This window comes from Arachis hypogaea, chromosome 14 (genome assembly GCF_003086295.3).
Source record: "Arachis hypogaea cultivar Tifrunner chromosome 14, arahy.Tifrunner.gnm2.J5K5, whole genome shotgun sequence".
NCBI lineage: Eukaryota > Viridiplantae > Streptophyta > Magnoliopsida > Fabales > Fabaceae > Arachis > Arachis hypogaea.
In genome coordinates, this window is record NC_092049.1 from 24,759,627 (window position 1) to 24,781,331 (window position 21,705).

At 33.7% G+C, this 21,705-nt stretch overlaps 1 long non-coding RNA gene across 1 annotated transcript; it reads right to left on the reverse strand.

Annotated features, from left to right (window-relative positions):
• Window positions 1–17,077: 17,077 nt before the first annotated feature.
• Window positions 17,078–20,641, reverse strand: LOC140178836 (uncharacterized). Its single transcript, XR_011871777.1, has 2 exons — window positions 20,436–20,641; window positions 17,078–17,573 (listed from the first exon to the last, which is right to left on the reverse strand). It is a non-coding gene; the product is annotated as an uncharacterized lncRNA (long non-coding RNA).
• Between the last annotated feature and the right edge of the window lie 1,064 nt (window positions 20,642–21,705).

Here is a 21,705-nt window from a genome sequence, read left to right on the forward strand (position 1 = left end):
AGGTGTCAAGTGAAAACTTGAGACTGAGCGGTTAAAGTCAAGGTCCAAAGCAAAAAAAAAGAGTGTGCTTAAGAAGCCTGGACACCTCTAATTGGGGACTTTAGCAAAGCTGAGTCACAATCTGAAAGGGTTCACCCAATTATGTGTCTGTGGCATTTATGTATCCGGTGGTAATACTGGAAAACAAAGTGCTTAGGGCCACGACCAAGACTCATAAAATAGCTGTGTTCAAGAATCATCATACTGAACTAGGAGAGTCAATAACACTATTCGAAATCTGAAGTTCTTATAGATGCCAATCATTCTGAACCTCAATGGATAAAATGAGATGCCAAAACTATTCAAGAGGCAAAAAGCTATAAGTCCCGCTCATATGATTGAAGCTCTGTTTCATTGATAGTTTGGAATTTATAGTATATTCTCTTCTTTTTATCCTATTTAATTTTCAGTTGCTTGGGGACAAGCAACAATTTAAGTTTGGTGTTGTGATGAGCGGATAATTTATACGCTTTTTGGCATTGTTTTTAGTATGTTTTTAGTAGGATCTAGTTACTTTTAGGGATGTTTTCATTAGTTTTTATGTTAAATTCACATTTCTGGACTTTACTATGAGTTTTTGTGTTTTTCTGTGATTTCAGGTATTTTCTGGCTGAAATTGAGGGACTTGAGCAGAAATCAGATTCAGAGGTTGAAGAAAGACTGCTGATGCTGTTGGATTCTGACCTCCCTGCACTCAAAGTGGATTTTCTGGAGCTAAAAAACTCAAAATGGCGTGCTTCCAATTGCGTTGGAAAGTAGACATCCAGGGCTTTCCAGAAATATATAATAGTCCATACTTTGGCCAAGAATAGATGACGTAAACTGGCGTTCAACGCCAGCTTTCTACCCAAATCTGGCGTCCAACGCCAGAAAAGGAGCCAAAACCAGAGTTGAACGCCCAAACTGGCACAAAAACTGGCGTTCAACTCTAGGAATGACCTCTACACGTGTAACACTCAAGCTCAGCCCAATCACACACCAAGTGGGCCCCGGAAGTGGATTTATGCATCAATTACTTACTCATGTAAACCCTAGTGACTAGTTTATTATAAATAGGACCTTTTACTATTGTATTAGACATCTTTGGTCTCAGTTTTAATCCATTGTTCATCTTTGGATTACCTTATGATCCTTTGATCACGTTTTGGGGGCTGGCCATCTCGGCCATGCCTGGACCTTCACTTATGTATTTTCAACGGTAGAGTTTCTACACTCCATAGATTAAGGTGTGGAGCTCTGCTGTTCCTTAAAGATTAATGCAACGTACTACTATTTTCTATTCCATTCATCTTATTTCGCTTCTAAGATAATTCATTCGCACTTCAACCTGAATGTGATGAACGTGACAATCATCATCATTCCCCATGAACGCGTGCCTGACAACCACTTCCGTTCTACCTTCGACTGAATGATTATCTCTTAGATTTCCTAATCAGAATCTTCGTGGCGTAAGCTAGAATGATGGCGGCATTCAAGAGAATCCGGAAAGTCTAAACCTTGTCTGTGGTATTCTGAGTAGGATTCAATGATTGAATGACTGTGACGAGCTTCAAACTCGCGATTGTGGGGCGTTAGTGACAGACGCAAAAGAATCAATGGATTCTATTCCGACATGATCGAGAACCGACAGATGAATAGCTGTGCTGTGACAGAGCATGTTAGCATATTATTCACTGAGAGGAGGGGATGTAGCCACTGACAACGGTGATTTCCTTGTATAAAGCCAGCCATGGAAAGGAGTAAGACTGATTGGATGAAGATAGCAGGAAAGCAGAGGTTCAGAGGAACGAACGCATCTCCCTATGCTTATCTGAAATTCTCACCAATGATTTACATAAGTATTTCTATCCCTCTTTTATTATTTAATTTCGAAAACTCCATTATCAATTTATATCCGCCTGACTGAGATTTACAAGGTGACCATAGCTTGCTTCATACCAACAATCTCCGTGGGATTCGACCCTTACTCACGTAAGGTATTACTTGGACGACCCAGTGCACTTGCTGGTCAGTTACACGGAGTTGTGAACCGTGGTCTTGGCATCATATTTTTGGCGCCACTTCCAGGGAAAGAAAGAGCAATGAATTTTACATAATTAAAGTGTAATCACGATTCCGCGTACCAGTGTGCAAGAAATAAAACCCAACCAAACCTAGTATAGTCATCCACAATTACTAAACCATAATGTTTACCACCTAGGCTTTGAGTTCTTGTTGGACCAAATAAATCAATGTGTAGTAACTCAAGTGGTCTTTTAGTAGAGATGTCTTCCTTTGGTTTAAAAGAACTTTTAGTTTGTTTTCCCATTTGGCAAGCATCACAAGTGATGTCTTTGTCAAATTTTATCAAAGGAAGACCTCTTACTAATTCTTTCTTAACAAGTTTGTTTATTTGAAACATACTTGCATGGCCCAATCTCTTGTGCCATAACCACTTTTCAGATTCTTTAGAATGAAGACAAGCTACATTTTGATCTTTTAGTTCATCAAGAGTAAGTCCATACATATTATTAAAACGCTTGGCAACAAAAATCACTTCATTTGTTTTTTCATTAACAACACAGCATTCAAATCTTTTGAAAATCACTAAATATCCTAAATCACACAGCTGACTTATACTCAAAAGATTGTGCTTCAAACCACATACCAAAAGTACATAATCAATGAAAGTAGATTGCTCATTACCTACTTTTCCAATAGCAATGATTTTACCTTTACCATAATCTCCAAAGGTCACAAAATCTCCATCATACTTGTTTAGTTTGATGAAGTAGGTTGACCTTCCAGTCATGTGCCTTGAACATCCACTATCCATGTACCACATGTCCTTTTTGTTTTTGGATGCTAGTCAAATCTGCATGAAGAGTTTCAAGTAGCCTTAGGTATCCAAATTGATTTGGATCCTTTGAAGTTAATCCAAGTAGCCTCAGCTTCTTCTTTTGGAGTCACCACTCCATCAGCACTTGTTTTTGTTGGGATCTTGGGACCGCTCACAACAATCTTCCATATGTTGTAGTCAATGGATTGGATGAAAATCCTTATCCTTTCTTTCCAGTAGGAGTAGTTTTTCCCGTTGAAGAAAGGTGGCCGATTGTTTGACTGGCCTTCAGTGAGGGTGTAGGCAACTGTGGTTGTGCCCAAGTTGTTCGCCATTGGATCTTTGCTCCAAGCGGTTAAGCTTGATTCTTGAGACCTTAGCTCCTGATACCAATTGAAGGTTGTGGTAGGCTTAGAGAAGGGGGGTTGAATCTATGCCTTCCTTTTAGTTGCTGTTATTATCCTTTTTAAACAAACTTTCAATTCTGATACTGTTTGTACTCAGCAGCGGAAATTTATGAGACAATTTATTTTTGTCTCATGAATATCAGAAAATAGAACACAGCAGAGAAGAGAAAAGCTAACACCAGCATGTATCCTGGTTCGGTTGCCTTGTGCTATGCAACCTACGTCCAGTCTCCTCCACAACTATGGAAGAATTTCACTATAGTTAACAGTATTACATACACCAATTTCACAGGATTGACCCAATCCTTTCACACTCAAGTTCTAACCTAACTTGATATTGGCTATGCTAATACCTAACTATTCCTCTTAGTGCTAACCCAACTAAGAAAGGGATACCTTACAGGTACAAGATACAAGACATAGACATACCTAAAGAAATCTGAAAATAACTCTAGGCTTTTCTCTCAAGTGTTTCATTCAGCCTTTTTCCACTCATGGCTTTTACTTGAGTTCTCTCAATATGCCTTTTCTCTCAAGAAATTACAGAAAGATAAACATTGAAAAGTAAGTTACAATCTGTAAAACATGAAGGAGATTGACTTCATCAACAGCCTCTTCGCTATGTGCAAACCAAATTTGCAAACCTCAGCTTGAGTTCTTTAGTATTGGCCGAATGCTTCTTTGAAAGAAAGCATTATCCAAGTAGAGGAACTTCTTTACAGAACACAGCTCACACAACTCTGGTTTTCTCTCCTTACCTTCTGAATGAGCAGCAAGCTTCTTTTATCTCCTTGCATGTTGTTTGGTTCTTCTTCCAAGGTCAACACCTTGAGCCTTGAGCTTCACCAACCCACAGATTCACTTTTTCACATTAAACCTTAGAGTAGAAACTTTGCTTCTGACTCCTTCATCTTGACCGAAAGCCTCAAAGCAGTAACCATAGAAATCTTCTCATGGTCAACTTGATCTTAGCCATTGAGAAACTACTTGGTCTCCAAGTATCACTTGTGACCGTAGATGTGAAGCAGAATAGGGCAGAAAACAACTTTCCCTTGAATGCTATTTTCGGATATAGCAGAGAGTTGGGAAGAAGAGAAAAAGATTTGATGCATGCAAGATGAGATGGATTACCTTTAACTTAAGCTTGATTTGGTTTGGATTTTCTGTTTTAGCTTCTGTGCTTTACGCTTAAACTTTCTCTCTCTTGCTTCTTTGGTTACTAGCTTAGGGAAGAAGCTTTTTCTCTCTTTCTCTTTCTTACTTTTCTGAAGCTTTGATTTGACTTGATTAGAGAGTAGAGGAACGTTGCTTCTGGTAAGGCAAGATGGAGGGAATTGAAAATCAATTCGGGCTTGGATCGGGTTCTTCTCAAGTTCAGCCCGTTGGTGCCTTGCCTTGCTTCTTGGAAGACTTTTGCTTGAGATGAAAGACTTGGGCTTGTCTTCCTTACCATTCAGCCCATTAGCATATATCTTTTGTTTGATGTTGGGCTGCTGCAACACTTATTTTTAGCCTGCATCACTTATCAAAAATAATCAAAACTAATTGGGTGATTAGCCCACTAATCAAATGTTTGTCATCATCAATTTTATTAATTAATTTCTTAACTCAACAGTATCCGAAATGACTAAAAAATTTATATTAGAAATAAATTATTAAAGATATTTAAGTAAATTTAATAATTCAGTGATTAGTAGGGACAGGACAGAGATCCTTGCTCGAGTACCCACGTTTGCCTCGGAATAATTTTGGCTCCTTCCCATCCCCACAAAAAAAAAGCGTCTTCAAGTCCTCATTTAGAACAATTTTTGAGAGAATTCCCGTACTTCAGAAAATTTTGTCATCTCTAATAATAATGTCGTTGATTTATCTTCATCTCCTTTATCATTGTAAGTAAATTAAGATTCACAAGGATTACGAAGTCCTATATATACAAATTAAATTGAAGAAATTCGCCACATAGTATCAACAATTCTTGAAATTAATAAAAAATAAAATATCAGTTGGATTTTTTGAAAAAATAAGCACTATAAAAAATTTAATTTTGATACACTATCAGTGTAAAGTAATTTTACACGTACATCTAATTACATAATGTCACATCAACAAAAAGAACTACCTTTCACATTGATCGGATGAATAGGCATTCAAAAGAATGGATATGATTGCACGACTGTGTAAAATATTTTATACTGTCAGTGTATAAAAATTAAACTCCTACAAAGAAATTTTTAAAACCGGCAGATTTATTAGTAGAACTTTTCAAAAAAATAAGATGATAATATTATTACCGTCAAACAAAATCGACGATATAAACATTGCCAGTAATTGATTACTGGCGGATTTTAGAAATTCACGCTAATTACCATTGAATTCTTCCGACGATAATTGCTTTCAGAATGTCCATTTTTATTTGTTATTACTGACGGTAAATTTGGCGTCATTTTTAATTTTTTGCATCCTAATTAATGTTGAAAATTTTTTTGAAAAATTCTGACGGTACTATTATATAATAAGATAATATTAAAAATAAATTATGTCGTCGGATTTATCCCACACAAAATTCGACAGTATTGTTTTTTAATAAATGAATTAGTTTTTATTAATGTTTTTTAATTATGATTATCATAATTATAACTTGATGAAAACTAAATAATATAATGATAACTAACATTCAAATTAAAAATTAACAAAAATTAAATATGTTTGATTAAAATAAAAAATTACAATATAATTTAAATTAATAACCACTAAAAATAGAATAAAGTAACCTCGTCAATGAAATAACGGATAGTAATGTCAAGCTGGACCAAAAAAAAAATACTAAATCTTACAGATCCTCATAATCATCGTCGTCGTCCTCCTCCTCCTAATGGTCTCGCACTTAGTCCTAATGTGTCGACTCTGTGAGTGTTGGTATTTGGGCTAGTGCAAGTGTAGATAAGGAGCACATTGACACTATGATGACAAGTCATCCTAGCCTATTTTAACTAGTCTTTTCCTTTTGTTTTCATTAGAATTATGCACTTTCTTGAACCATAAGCAAGCTAATTGAGTAGATTTTCATGTTTCCTTTGATTGAATCAACCATGTATGAATTCATGCCATTTCATGAGGTTTTATGCTATAATTGTTGCATATTATGATAGAATGAATATCTCATGATTATGAGCATAGCTTTGATGTGTTTGGTTGATTAATGATAGGTGAAGAAAGCTTGGAGAAAGGTTGAAGCAAGAAGGAATAGCTAGGAGTAAAGAGAAGACAATGGAATAAGTGAAATTGAACCAGGAAGCAAAAAGCTGGACCTAAAGTTAGCATCAAACTTTTGCACAAACTTTTGGTTGAAAAGTTAGCCCCAACGTTAGCCCCCTAACTTGGAGGCTAACGTTGGAACTTGAAAATCACTCCCTGGGTACCAAAAGTTTGCGCCAACGTTAGCCCCCTAACTTTGAGGCTAACGTTGGCACATGAAATTCACTCCTGGGCACCAAAAGTTTGCGCCAACGTTAGCCCCCTAACTTTGAGGCTAACGTTGGCATGAAGAAAACCTCCCTGGGCACCAAAAGTTTGCGCCAACGTTAGCCCCCTAACTTGGTGGCTAACGTTGGCACATGAAAATCACAAGGAGGAGCAAAAGTTTGCGCCAACGTTAGCCCCCTAACTTGGTGGCTAACGTTGGCGCCACAAGTACACAAGGCAAGGCCAACGTTAGGGCCAAAGTTAGACCCCTAACTTTGGCACCAACGTTGGTATCAGCAGATTTTGGTAGCTGATATGAAAAGTTGGAGCAAAAGTTAGACCCCTAACTTTTGCTCAAACTTTTGGTCCAACTTTTGCAAAACTCAAACCTGGTTCAATTGGTTCGTTTTGGTTCCTCTTCAAACTCCAAGAGCAATCAACCAAGGCCTCTTTCAACCCAATTCCACCAAGAGCAAAGGCCCAACTCAAGGCTTGAAAATCATTTGAAGAAAGTGTATAAATAGGATAGAATTCAAGTTCTTCAGAGAGCTTTTCTTTTAGAATTTTCATAACAGTTTTCGGAGAGCTTTGGATATTGAGTGATCTTTAATTTCTTAGTATTGGGGAAGGAGAATTCACTTCTCTTCCTCTTAGTTTTATTGCTTTCAATTTCAATTACAATTGTCTTGGATCTTGGGTTGGAGAATTGAAGAAATTCTGTTTCAATCTCATCCTTGGATCTCTCTGCGTTATTTACTGAAATTTAATTTCCGTTTCTGTTACTTACTTCTCATCTACTTTCCTTGCAATTTACAATTCCCTTGCAATTGTTCTTGTTGGATCTAGGAAGGCATTGAGATCTAGACTTGGTTTTCTAGTCTCTGGGCCCTGAGATCTGAATTCCTAATTTACATTTTGTTTCTTGCTTTTAATGTTCATTTACTTTACTGCTTCAAGATCCGATTCAACCCAAACCCTCTTCTACTTCTCTGCTTGATGCAATTTACTTTTCCTTGTTTAAATTCTGCAAATCCAATCCCCAATTCCCTTTACAATTCCAGCCGTTTACATTTCTTGCACTTTAAGATTCCGCAATTTACATTTCTTGCAATCTAAGTTTCCGCAATTTATGTTACTTGCACTTTAAGATTCAGCAATTTAATTCTCGTCCTCTTTAATTTCATGTCAATCACCCGTTCCCTTTACTTTCTTTGCAATTTAATTTCTGCAAATCACCAATCAATCAACCAAATCTTGATTCGCTTGACTAAATCAACCACTAAGCTAAAATTGCTCAATCCTTCAATCCCTGTGGGATCGACCTCACTCCTGTGAGTTTTTATTACTTGATGCGACCCGGTGCACTTGCCGGTTAGATTTGTGTGTTTTGGGAGAAATTTATTTTCCACCAAAATATCTCATCACACTACCCTTTTTTCCTTTTTTTCTTCTCCATTGTCGATCTCTTCACCCTCACTTTCTCTGATTTTCTTTCTTTCTTCCAAATATGTGATGCACACTTTCTCTTTCTTCACTTTTCCCTTTTTCTTCTTACGGTGGCTTTTACTGCTTCTTTTTCTTTTAAAGTGTGGTCTCACTTGAGTTGGGGACTCACCAACAAATCTTTACCTCACCGACTCAAGTGGGAATAGGCTACTCTACCAAACCAGCCTTCTCTTTGCAGGAATTAAATTTCACTACAGGTAAATTCTTAGTTATCATATCTGAACCATTGTTATCAGTATGGATCTTCTCAATTGCATATGACTTCATCTTAAGTGCTTGACATATCCAATGATACCTCACTTTTATGTGCTTCAATCAAGAATGAAATGTCAGATTCTTGATGAGATGGATAACACTTTGACTGTCACAAAATAACACAAACTTTTTTTTTATTGATGCCTAACTCTTGGAGAAATTTCTTCATCTACAAGAGTTTCTTAAAAGCTTCAATAACAACAATGTATTCTGTCTCTGTAGTAGATAAAGCAATACATTTCTGAAGTCATAATTGTCATGAAATAGCACTCCCTGTGAAAGTCATCATATAACTAGAAATAGACTTCCTTGAATCAAGATCCCCAGCCATATCTGCATCTATGTAACCATCCAACACAGATTGGCCACTTTCAAAGCATAAACAAACTCTGGAAGTATCGTTAACGTATCTGAAAATTCACTTCACTACTTGCCAGTGTTCCTTATTAGGATTAGAGAGAAACCGACTAACAACTCCAATAGCATGAGCAATATCTGGCCTCGTGCAAACCATAGCATACATCAAACTACCAACTGCAGATGCATATGGAATCTTCTTCATTTCTGCTTTTTCTTTCTCGCTTATAGGACATTGCCGCGAACTCATCTTGAAATGACTAGTAAGAGGACTACTAACAGTTTTGGAATTACTTATGCTAAACCTCTCTAAAATCTTCTCAATATACTTCTGTTGTGACAACCACATTTTCTCTTCCTGTCACGAGTGATACTCATGCCAAGGATTTTCTTTACAGGATCCAAATTCTTCATAGTAAAGAATCTGTTCAAGTCTTTCTTATGATTTTCAATCTTCTTAGTGTCATGACTAACAATCAACATGTCATCAACATAAAGCATGATAATTATAAAATCACAGATAAACTACAATTTTATGGTTTATCTTATGTTGAATTGAGTAGGTTTTATCAACTTTTTCTGCATTTATTCACTGAATTCGCATATTTTTATGATTTCCTCCTATTTGTGCTTGAATGACTAAAATATGCTATTTGAAGTTTTTATTGATTGATTTATCTCACTCATTCATTCCATTTGGTGCCTTGACTTGTGTCCAAGTGTTTCAGGATATTTAGGGTGAGAATGACATGGAAAGTGAAGAAGATAGCATGCTAAAGTAACGGATCATAAAGAATTGGAGGCTTGAAAGTTCTAACAATCCCGCACATGCGAGTTCGTGTCCATGTGTACACGAGCAAATGGACGCGTACACAAGTCAACCAGAACGTACCTCATTAAAAAATAACACATGAAAGGCAATTTCTGAGGGCATTTGGACCCATTTTTAAGTCCATTCTAAAGCCAATTGAGGGGAGAATGGATAAGGATCAACCCTTAAGCAACCAAAGACACAACATAGACACTTAGATAGAAAATTAGCTAGTTTTAGGTTCTTTGTCTCTAGAGAGAGAAACTCTATCTTCTCTCTAGATTTTCATAGGATTATTACACTTTTATTGTTGCATTTTGACTGGGGTCTTGGTTAATTTCAGTTTTCTTCTTGAATTAGTAGTTGTTATTTTTGCAATTTCATAGTTACTTGTTGATATTTCTTCATTTTTGCTTATAATTCTAGTTTGAATACTTATGGATATTGAATTTTCTTTAATTAAATTTGAAGTTTCATGTTCTCTTCATGTTTATTTTGATCCTTGACATTAATTACAAGCAGTGGGTAGCTTTAATTGCCATTTAATTGTAATTTATTCATTTCTTTAACTAGTGCATACCAAGTGTTTGATGAAATATTTTCTCTAATTCTGGAGTAGTTTTCTATACTCTTGGACTAGGTTAAAGGAATTAAGTGACCTTGAGTTATTGAGTCTAATTGAATTGATGATTCGAGAGTCTATGTTAGTCAATTTGATTCCATTGATGCTAGTTTTCTACTAAGTTAATTAGTAGGTAAACTAGGACTTATGAGATGATATTGCCTATACCTATTTCACATACTTCAATCATAAAAGTAGACTTAATGGGGTTGATTCCTCAAAATTGTCATTATATGGTTATTAGACAAGGATTATGATCTTGATTCCCATACCTTAGCCAAGAGTTCTTTTGCAATTCATATTAAAACCCCAAAACTTCAATTGCTCAATTCTTGCTTTAGTTACTTTTAGCTAGTTTAATTAGTTATAGAATAGATTTCAATTCATACATTGCCTTGTTAGATTGATACTTACTTAGATAGTACTTTGATTACCTTGATTTAATTTCTTACAATTTAAGTTTCTTGCATGTTAAGTTTTGTTAGTTTAAATTCTTGTTTATGCCTTTCAACCCTGGATACTTTGACCGACTTTGATACACACATTTGCTCATTCTTGTGAGGATGACCCGGGAGTAATACTCTCAGTTATTTTATTGGGTTGAACCTGTGACAACCAGTTTAAACTTTGATTGAGAGCTAATTGTCTGTTTGGAACTATACTTCGACGAGATTGTATTTTCTGTGAGAAATTCTAATCCGACGATTGGCTCCCATCAATCACCATCAAAGAATTTCTTAATATACACACAATGATCAGAAGAAGTCTTACTATAGCCATGACCTTCCGTGAAGGAATCAAACTTCGTGTGCCACTGCCTTGGCGTTTGCTTCAGCCCATATAAGCTCTTCTTCAACTTGCATACAAGGTTCTCCTTTCCTTTAACCTCAAAATTAGGGGTATTCGCGGTGCGGTTTTGGTTCAGTTTTTTAGAGAAAAGTCATCCGATCCAATCAATTAATTCAACTGCAGTTCAGTTTGGTTCGGTTTTTCAATTAATTTCATAAAAAAAGCTTAAAACTGCAAGTATAAAAAATAGTAAAATTGCTATGAAGGCTGTGACATTCATGACAAATTAGTGGAACTTATTTAGTAAAAATCAAGTTCAATTAATCATGAAAATGAGCAAGAGTTGAGGGCTGAGAGTGGAGCAAAATAGCTAAAAATAGTCTGCAATAATACAATAGAATACCTAAGATAGTTCAAAGTTCAATAAATCAAAGGAAACATTGGCATTGTGTAAGTATGGATTTGCACCATTATATTTTTCTTTTGCCCAATCCTCCAAATTATGTATATCATATATTCCCAATTTTTCATTACTCTAAGGATCACAACCCCTTCATCTTCGTGTCACCAACAGAAGCTTAAAAATTCAACCCACGAAAAAGATAAAATAACCAAATTAAAAGAACCCCATTTACTAATACACAGTAAAATGAATACAACAAAAAATGAATAACAAAAAATAGAGAATTAACCGGTTAGAATTGGCTATATAAAAATAGAGGCAAGAACAAAAAATTACAACAAAAACTACACGTAACAAATAATCAAATTAAAATCAACAAGAACAAAAATAATGATAACTATCAACAAATAATCCTAACAAATAATCAGATTATAATTAACAAAAACAAAAATAACGAAATTAAACAATCAGAGCCATCAGCAAATAATCCTAACAAAAATCAGCAAGTAACAAATGATAGATTAAAAATAGAATTATGACAACAAATTGTGAAAAATAAACAGAATTAAAAAAAATCCTAATACTTGAAAATTTTTAAAACAGAATTTAAAAATCAGAATCATAACAACAAATTATGACAAATAAAAAGGATTTAAAAACAGAATTAAGAAAAAATCAAAAACCCTAAGAGAAGGAAAGATGCAGCGACGGAGGTGGAAAGGCTGGACGGTGGCGGAGAGGCTGGATGTTGCACGACTGGACAGCTGACGAACTGCGATAGAGCACGACAGCGCTGAGAAGTGAGAATAGATGGAGGCTGATGAACTGCGATGGAGCACACGCTGCTGCTGGACGGCGTGAGGTTTCGACGGACGGCGACAGAGAGGACTGGGAATGAGAGGGGAGAACAGACTCTAAGACTGCGCGAGTGAGAGAGGAGTTTTTGGTTTTCTAGTTTCTGCGACATGAGTGACTGAGTGAGAGAGAGAGTAGTGTATCTGTAAAGTGTAAACTATTAGGGTTGGTTTAGGTTGAGTGGGGTAAGACTAACTTATATCGTTATATGTATTTACCGATTCGGTTTGGTTTGGTTCAGATTTTTAGTGTTAGAACCCAAAACCCAACCGAATCGAACAAAAAACTGCAAAATTTCATTTTTATGATTTTTTCGATTTTCGGTTTATTCGGTTATCGATTTTTTGGTTTGGTTGATCGGTTTTGTTCGGATTGGATCGGTTTTGAGCACCTCTACTCAAAATCCTCTGGTTGCTCCATATAAATTTCTTTATCTATGTCACTATGAAGGAACGTAATCTTCACATTAAGCTACTGAACCTCTAAATTCAAGCTAGCCGCTAATCTAAGCACAACTCAAATGGAGGGCATCTTCATAACTGGAGAGAAAATTTTCTCAAAATCAATACATTTCTTTTGCTCAAAACCTTTCACAACCAACCGAGCTTTGTACCTTGGCCGTGAGACATTTTCATCCGTTTTCAATTTGAACACCCATTTATTCTTGAATGCTCTCTTACCCTTCGGTAGCATCATCAATTCAAATGTATGATTCTCATGCAAGAATTTTATTTCTTCTTGCATGGCCTTCGATCAATCTTTTTTATGCTCATCAGACATAGCTTTCTGGTAGCTCCCTGGCTCCCCGGTCTTAGTGTTCATTACATACTCATAAGGAGAGTATATCTGAGAAAGATGACGCTCTCTAATAAATCTTCTTAATTCAAGCTCAACTGACGGTTCAGGTGGAACTTCAACATCTGGACTTCTGCATCTGTAACCTTAGGTTGAGGTGTAAGTTCATCATGCAAATCATCACCATCATTATCAACTTATACATCTCCTCCATCAATAGGAGGTCTAGTGGAAGGACCAGGTTCATCGTCAGTAGAACGTCTAACAGTTGTTGGCTTATTTCTCTTCTTAAGGTCTTCAATAGTTTGGTCTTCAAGAAAAATTACATCTCGACTTCTAATTATTTTATTGCTTACTGGATCCCATAATCTGTAACCAAAGTCTTTGTGACCATAACCTATGAAGATACACTATTTTGACTTTCTATCAAGTTTGGACCTTTCATCTCTTGGAATGTGAACAAAAGTCCTGCAACCGAAAACTCGCAAGTGACTATAGAAGACATATTTTTCTCTCTAAAATTTCTTTGGAACATCACCATTTAGTGGAACAAAAGGAGAAAGGTTGATCAAATCTACTACAATCCTCATCGCTTCACCCCAAAAGGATTTAGGCAAATTTGCATGAGAGAGCATACACCTGACACTATTATTGATAGTGTGATTCATTCTCTCTGCAACTCCATTATGTTAAGGAGTCTTAGGAACCGTCTTCTCAATTTTGATCCCATGTCCTTTACAATACTTTTCAAATGGATTCCTGTAGTCACCACTATTATCTGCTCAAACACATTTCAATTTTCTTCCTGTATCTCTTTCAACACTTGCATGAAAGTGTTTGAAGATACCGAGTACCTCGTCTTTAGATTTCAAAACAAAAGCTCACACTTTTCGAGAATAATCATCAATAAAAGTAACAAAGTATGATACATTGCCTAGTGTCTTAGCGTCCATAGTGCAAATATCAATGTGAACTAATCTAAAACATGTGATCTGCTATGAGGTCTAGAACTATAAAATGATACTCTAGCATGCTTTTCAACAAAACAATGAATACAAGTATTTAAAGTTGTAACTTTTACTAGAAGTGAGTGCTTCTTGGCTAAGACGCTTAGTCCTTTTTTACTCAACTGACCAAGACGCATATGCCATAAATCAGTGGAAAAATTATCAGCTATATTCACATCTTTTTTGCACAACTTTGCTTGTAACTGGTAGAGAGTAGTGAGACTATTGTCTTCTTTACCCACAACGAGAGCCTTTTGGTAATCTTGCATTTTTCACTACCAAAAGAAATGAAATAACTCTCTTGATCCAATGCTTTCACTCAAATCAGATTGAACCACATATCGGGCGCATCCCTAACATTCTTCAACTGCAAATTGCATCCCATGTTGGTTTCAAGCCACACATCACCCAAACCAATGATATCACATTCTCCTTTATCTCCCAATTTAATCTTGCCAAAATTTTCAGCAGTATAAGAAGTGAAAAATTAACGCCTCGGAGTGACATGAATAAGACACCAGAATCTGTAATCCAAGTGGAATCATCACAGACAAGGTTAACATAGTTTTCATCATATGTGATAAGAACATCTTCATAAATAATAGCAACAATTTCTTTATCACTATCTTTAGCATTGTTTTTGTTTCTTCTCTTTGATTGTTCTATTTTTAAGAACCTACAATACCTCTTAATATGCCTCGATTTGTCACAATGGTGACAAATAAACTCCTTTCTTGGCTTGTACTTTCCTCTTGACTTGCTTTGACTCTCTGACCTGTTAGAACTATGAGGTCTTCTACTTTGACTTCTCTCCCGTGACTCTGAAACAAGTGCTTCTAACTGGGAGGAGCCATTAATCAAACTTCGCTCTCTTTTCTTCTGGATTCTTCATTCAACATGATTTCTTTAACCATTGCTAATGTCAACTTTCTTTTTGGAGCTGAGTTTGTCAGTATCACAACCAGAACTTTCCAACTATTAGGCAAAGAACTCAGCAACAACAAGGCTTGCAACTCAGCATTTAAAGTGATGTCATTATTTGTCAATTGGTTCACAGTCTCCTGAAATATGCTCAAGTTCTCCATCATTGATTTACCTTTAATATATTTCATATTGACTAGCTTCTGAATCAAGAATGTTTTACTTTGCACATTCTTCCTCTCATATAACTCCTTCAATTTCTTCCACATCTTCTCAACATTAGTATCGGTGTCAACATGTGAATACACGCTAAGATCGAGCCATTGCCTAATCAAAGTAGCTGCCTTCTGATTCAACTTCTTCCATTCAGCATCAGATTTAGTACTTTTAGTTTTATCCCCTTCCACAGGATCATACAAGGCCTTGTTGTACAACATATCTCGAGGGTCCTCAAAATCGAGTAATTTTTAGAATTTAATTTGACCATATTTGACCTATGAGTATTTTTCTCCATTTAATCAGTACAGAAATAAATAACCAAAACTCTGGATACCACTTTATTGGAAAAAACAACTGAGGTTCAAATAAAAATCTGTCTAACAGTGAAAACACCAAAATAATTTTTTCGGCCTACAACCTGTGTAATTAAATAGGCAACTCCAAAGATACTCTAAACGACAAATATAATGGTAGAAATTAAATAATCAAATACCAAAATTTTTATCGTGGGAAAATTTTAAAAAGAGGGACAAAAAATCCACCGGACCTAATCTAGTAAAATCTTTCACTATCAAAATAATGGATACACAATCAGTCTTCCTAGTAGCACTAGGGTATCTCAACAAACAAAAAAATACATCATCAAAACTGATGGAATCAACATAAATCCTCCACAAAAATGGGTATCTCAAATCAGATAAAAGAGAAGGCAATACAACTAGCAAGTTATATCCTAATGTTCTTCTCTACACTAAAACCAACATACTAAAATTTCATAAGAAATGAAACATGTTTACTAGTTCAATAGGAGTACATTAAAATTGTCATTTTTCCCCCTTTTTCTCTTCTCCTTCGTCGATCTCTTCTCCCTCACTCTCTCTTATTTTCTTTCTTTCTTCCAAATATGTGATGCACTCTTTCTCTCTTCACCTTTCCCTTTCTCTTCTTATCGTGACTTTTGCCACTTCTTTTTCTTTTTGTTTTCTTTTTGTTTTTTAACTTTAAAGTGTAGGTCTCACTTGAGTTGGGACCCACCAATACTGTCACTAGGCTAGACTTGAGCTTTGCAAATTAAATTGAAGAAGTTTACCACATAATATCAATAACTTTTGAAATTAATAAAAATAAAATAAAATATTAGTTGGATTCTTTGGAAAAATAAGCACTACAAATTTTTTTTTTGATGCACTATCAGTGTAAAGTAGTTTTATACGTACATCTAATTTCGTAATGTCACATCAGCAAAAAGAACTACCTTTCACATTGATCGGACGGATAGGCATTCAAAAGAATGGATGTGATTGCACAACTGTATAAAATATTTTATACTGTCAGTGCATCAAAATTAAACTCCTACAAAAAACGTTTAAAATTGGCGGATTTACCGGCCTAACTTTTTAAAAAATACGATGATAATATTATTAGCGTCGAACAAAATCGACGATATAAACGTTGCCAGTAATTTATTACTGACGGATTTTAGGAATCCGACGCTAATTACTGTTGAATTCTTCCGACAGTAATTGCTTTCAAAATGATCATTTTTTATTTATTGCCGACGGTAAATTTGGCATCATTTTAAATTTTGTGTCCTAATTAACGTCAAAATTATTTTCGAAAAATTCCGACAGTACTATCATATAATAAAATAATATTAAAAAATAAATTATGCCGTCAGATTTATCACACGCAAAATTTGATAGTATTATTTTTTTAATAAATGAATTAATTTTTATTAATATTTTTAATTATGATTATCATCATTATTACCCGATGAAAACTAAATAATATTGTGATAACTAATATTCAAATTAAAAATTAATGAAAACTAAATGTTTTATTAAAATAAAAAACTGCAATATAATTCGAATTAATATCCGCTAAAAACATAATAAAGTAATTTCATTAATGAAATAATGGATTGTAATGTCAAGCTAGACATAAAAAAAATACTAAATCTTACGGATCCTCATAATCATTATCGTCATCCTCCTTTTAATGATCTCGCAGTTAGTCCTAATGTGACGTCGTTGTGGGTACTGGTGTCTGGGCTAGTGCAAGTGCAGATAAGGAGGAGCCGCCTCCATCACTGCTGTCACATGCGTTGTATGTGCTCTACCTCCTGTCTGAGATCTTGTCTCAGGGACTCTGTCTTCACATTCCGAGCATCTCTCTCCGCCATGCGTACGTGCGAAGAACTCATTATATCTCTCCTCAGCTAAATGGAGTTGGTAACCCTGATCTTACAGGCTCTGTTGTCAAGCTATGGACATGCTCACGCAAATGAATTATTCTGCTACAAAGAACCTAGAATTCAACAAACAATACAACTTAATTATTAAATTTTTTAGAAATTTTGGCTATAATTAATGACCTCCACCAAATGTAAATTTCAACTTTTACATACCAAATATGTCCCTAAACAATTTTAATTTGGTAGAGTTTTTTCTAAATTTAGAGATCTCCACAAAAAAATATCTCATTTTTCACAGTTTAAATAATTGTAAGCATATATCAAAACAAACAACCAACACATCTTTTTAAATGCTTTAGAAATTTTGGCAGATTTTTAGCTATAATTAACGACCTCCACCAAATTTAATTTTCAACTTTTACAAACTAAACGTGTCTTTAAATAATTGTAACGAAAATTTGGTAGAGCTTTTTCTTAAATCAAGGACCTCCAGCACAATAATTTTTTAGTTTTTACAATTTAAACAATTGCAATTATATATTAAAACAAACAAGCATACAAGAAAACATGAAATTTTGGCCGTTTTAGTACGCATTTCCATATTACTTTATAATTTTTCTGCAAACAAAAATTTTGTGAAAAGGCACTACTAAACAATCTTCTCCCACTTTCATCCTAAAACTCTATCCTAAAAAAAATTAGTCCTACATAAAACTTAAACAATTTAATATATTTAGAGATAAAAAACCAATTTTAGTACTATACAAACAACCTATATATATACATAACATAGACAATTCACGATAATACTACACAAGGTTCAAACAAAAGAAAATCATAAAACAAAGATGAAATTATTAAAAGTTAAAAATTAATAAATAAAATTAAAAATCAAAATTAATAAAATTTCTAAAAATATTTATAAAAATTAATGAAACTAACTACCTTAAATTGATCCAATAAACTGTAAATCGTAAATCTATGTAATTAACTACTTAATGTTAATCCAAAATCCTAAATTAATTTACTTTACCTAAATTCAAAGAATTGTTTATGATGAGGAAACTCAATCCTGATTCTGTGAGCACTCGGTGGGAATACTCGAAACTAATGACTCTCCATGCCATCCGTAAGGTGAAATTTTTTATAGGAGAATTTGTCCCAAAATTTATTATATTTGCAATTCATGCCAATTGGATTAGATAAATGAGTGCTGAATTGGCTTTGTTAATTGTAAATGACGTTGAATTAGATAAATGGTCTTTTATTCGGACTTGCATTTGAAAATAGAATGGGCTGAGACTGGTTATAATATAGTGGATTTTATGTGAAAGGAAAAGTCCAATATTAATGCTTTGACATAAAATAATAATGAATATAACAATAATATTAATAATTCATTATGTATGAATAATGTATGATATATAATACTTATGAATATCAAAATACATTCTAATTATTCACTATAATAAGTAAAGCAATATTAAATCTATAAATCATGTGTCTAAATCCGATTTTGTCGAGTATACCAATTATAATCGTGGCATAATTTATTAGTACAGGTTCTTAACTTCAATTAGATGGGACAACAACACTCGAGAAAAATTAGGTTACGCTTATCAGGCAACTTGCTCACGACATACACCTAGTAACATGTTTGGCTTGCATGAACCCCATAATTGAAATTGAATTATCAATGTAAGGCTGTAAATAAGTTATTATAATTAATATAGGTTTATATGATTTATATATTAGATATATATTCAGCTATATGATTTAATTATTTAAAAATTTGAAATAAATAATTCTATTACATAATATTATTTTTATATTTATCTAATGAGTATACGGCTCTAATTATAAGAATAAAATTAATTTGAAGTATAAATAGGATATATAAAAATAAAACTAGTGTAATAGATTACTCAATATATAAAATGTCAATATAATTCTTTCGACAAGTGTTAAAATATAAATTATGTGTCGCTGCTATATGAAAGGTACTATTTAAATTATAAAGTTATGTGTCACTAATATATAAAAAGAATTATTTTAATTATAATTCATTTATGCAATGTAATAATTTTAATTTGCAACTGGATATATGGGAAGTAAAAAAAAATGAAGCATCTGGAGAATAAATTAAGTTCTGTTAAGTGTTAATACCATATATAATAGAGATTTATTTGTATAGAGGGTGAAATGGTCATTTTAGTAGTTAAAAAAGTCAAATATAATTGTGTCACATGTGTAAATGAGCAAAAAAACATATCCTAATTCTGGATGGATTTAATATCAAATGAGTTCCAAAATTTAAAAAAATTGCATAAAGATCCTAGTCCTTTAAGGACCTTGATATTCTTTCACCATCATAGAATTCTCTTAAATTCAATCTAAAATTACACTAACTTCAACTCTAAACTAAATTCAACCTTATTTAATCAGAAATTTAATAACAATTTTAATAAAATCCTAAATTAATAAAAATAATTAAATTATAAATTTACTTATTAGCATCACCTTATTTAATTTTTAATTAGACTAAGTCAATCTAACAGACAATATAATATAATCCTAATCACGCATTTCATAAAAAAATTAATAAAAATTTTAATAAAATCTTAGATTAATAAAAAACTTCTTTTAAAAATTAATTTATCTAATTAATTAACTTAATTTAAAACTTAACTAACCTAACTTTATTTAATTCCTATTTAGATTAAATTAATCTAACAAACAATACATTAAAATCCTAGCCACACATTTCATAAAAAAATTAAATAAAAAATTAATAAAAGTTATAATAATACCTTAAATTTTAAAAAAGAAAGAACTATAAAAAAAATTCAATGGAAATTTACTTCTGGTGGTGGCACCGCAATGATGAATAGGGTAGAGAGTAAAATCTATTTCAGTGAAATAGGATTTAAAGTTTTCTCTTTTCAAAAAGTAAACAAAACAGAAAAATGGCTTACTTCTAGCGTGATGGACCTCAGCGACGCAATGGTGACTTCCAACGGTGACGGCATAGTGGCAGCAATGGGTGGAGATAGATTTGGCAAAGTTGTCCTTTAAAACTCTCAAAGCAGTGACATCCACGTTTTATAATGCGACGGCATTTCAGTAAAAGAAGAAGATGATGAATTGAAGGCCTGTGGAGGAAAAGGGTTTTGTTTTTCTTTTTTTTAGTTAAAGTGAAAAAAAATAATTTTTGTTAAAATATTTGGTGAGAAGATTATAATTTTAAGAAAAAATATTAATTTATTTTAGGTAACATTTTATAAGTTGATGTTTATTAAAAATTTTAAAGCAATTTTTATAAAATGTAATATATGAATACGATAAATGTTGTCTATTTAATTTATTAAAGCAATATTTTTATTATGTTTTTTAATTAACTAAAAAAAACATTTATAACATGTTGATTTAAAAAGTTATAATAATCTTATTTTTTTGCAATAAATATTAAGAGTTGCTTTTTATTATTTTAGACAACACTTTTTAAGTATTGTTTAGAATATATGTTGCCATATATCAGAATGATTGTAGTGGGCGATGGTGGAGGAGGGTTAGTTGCAGCAGCCACCAATGGAGGAAAGGAGAGGGAGAGATAAGAGAGAAGAGAGAGGATTCGCAGAATGACGAGGAAGAGGCTCGCATTTTAAATTTATCCCAAATTTACTGTTGAATTTATCGGTTAAAAAATCTAACGATAACGATTTGACAGTTGTCGAAATGATGCGTTTCGTTTCTTGACGTCAAACTTACCGTCATATTTTGGGATGGGTGATCAAATCCGACGATAATCTTTTGGCCAGATATATTATTATAGCAGTCCGAGTAAAATCTTATGGTAATTTCGTCATAACTGTCCCATGTAAAATTCGAAGATAAATCCGATGATAATAAATGAATTTCTTGTAGCGAAGGCATATTTCTTATATTTGAGTACACGGATTTTTTAATATTATATACTATAAGAAAAACGTTGAAGATCGTCCAATTTGCCATCGGATTTAGCATCGTATATTAATGTCGGCTTTACCGGCAAATTATTGATGGTTTAGGTGTCAAATTCGTCAAGTCAAATCATCACCGGCAGATTTTCATTTTTGACGGTAAATTTGCCGGTAATAATTGGAGAAAAAAAAAAGAGAAAAATAGGTGCGAAATGTAGCGTGGAATTTACCAACAGAAAAATTCATTGATAAACGCTAGTGAAACGCTGCATTTTGGTGACCAGCA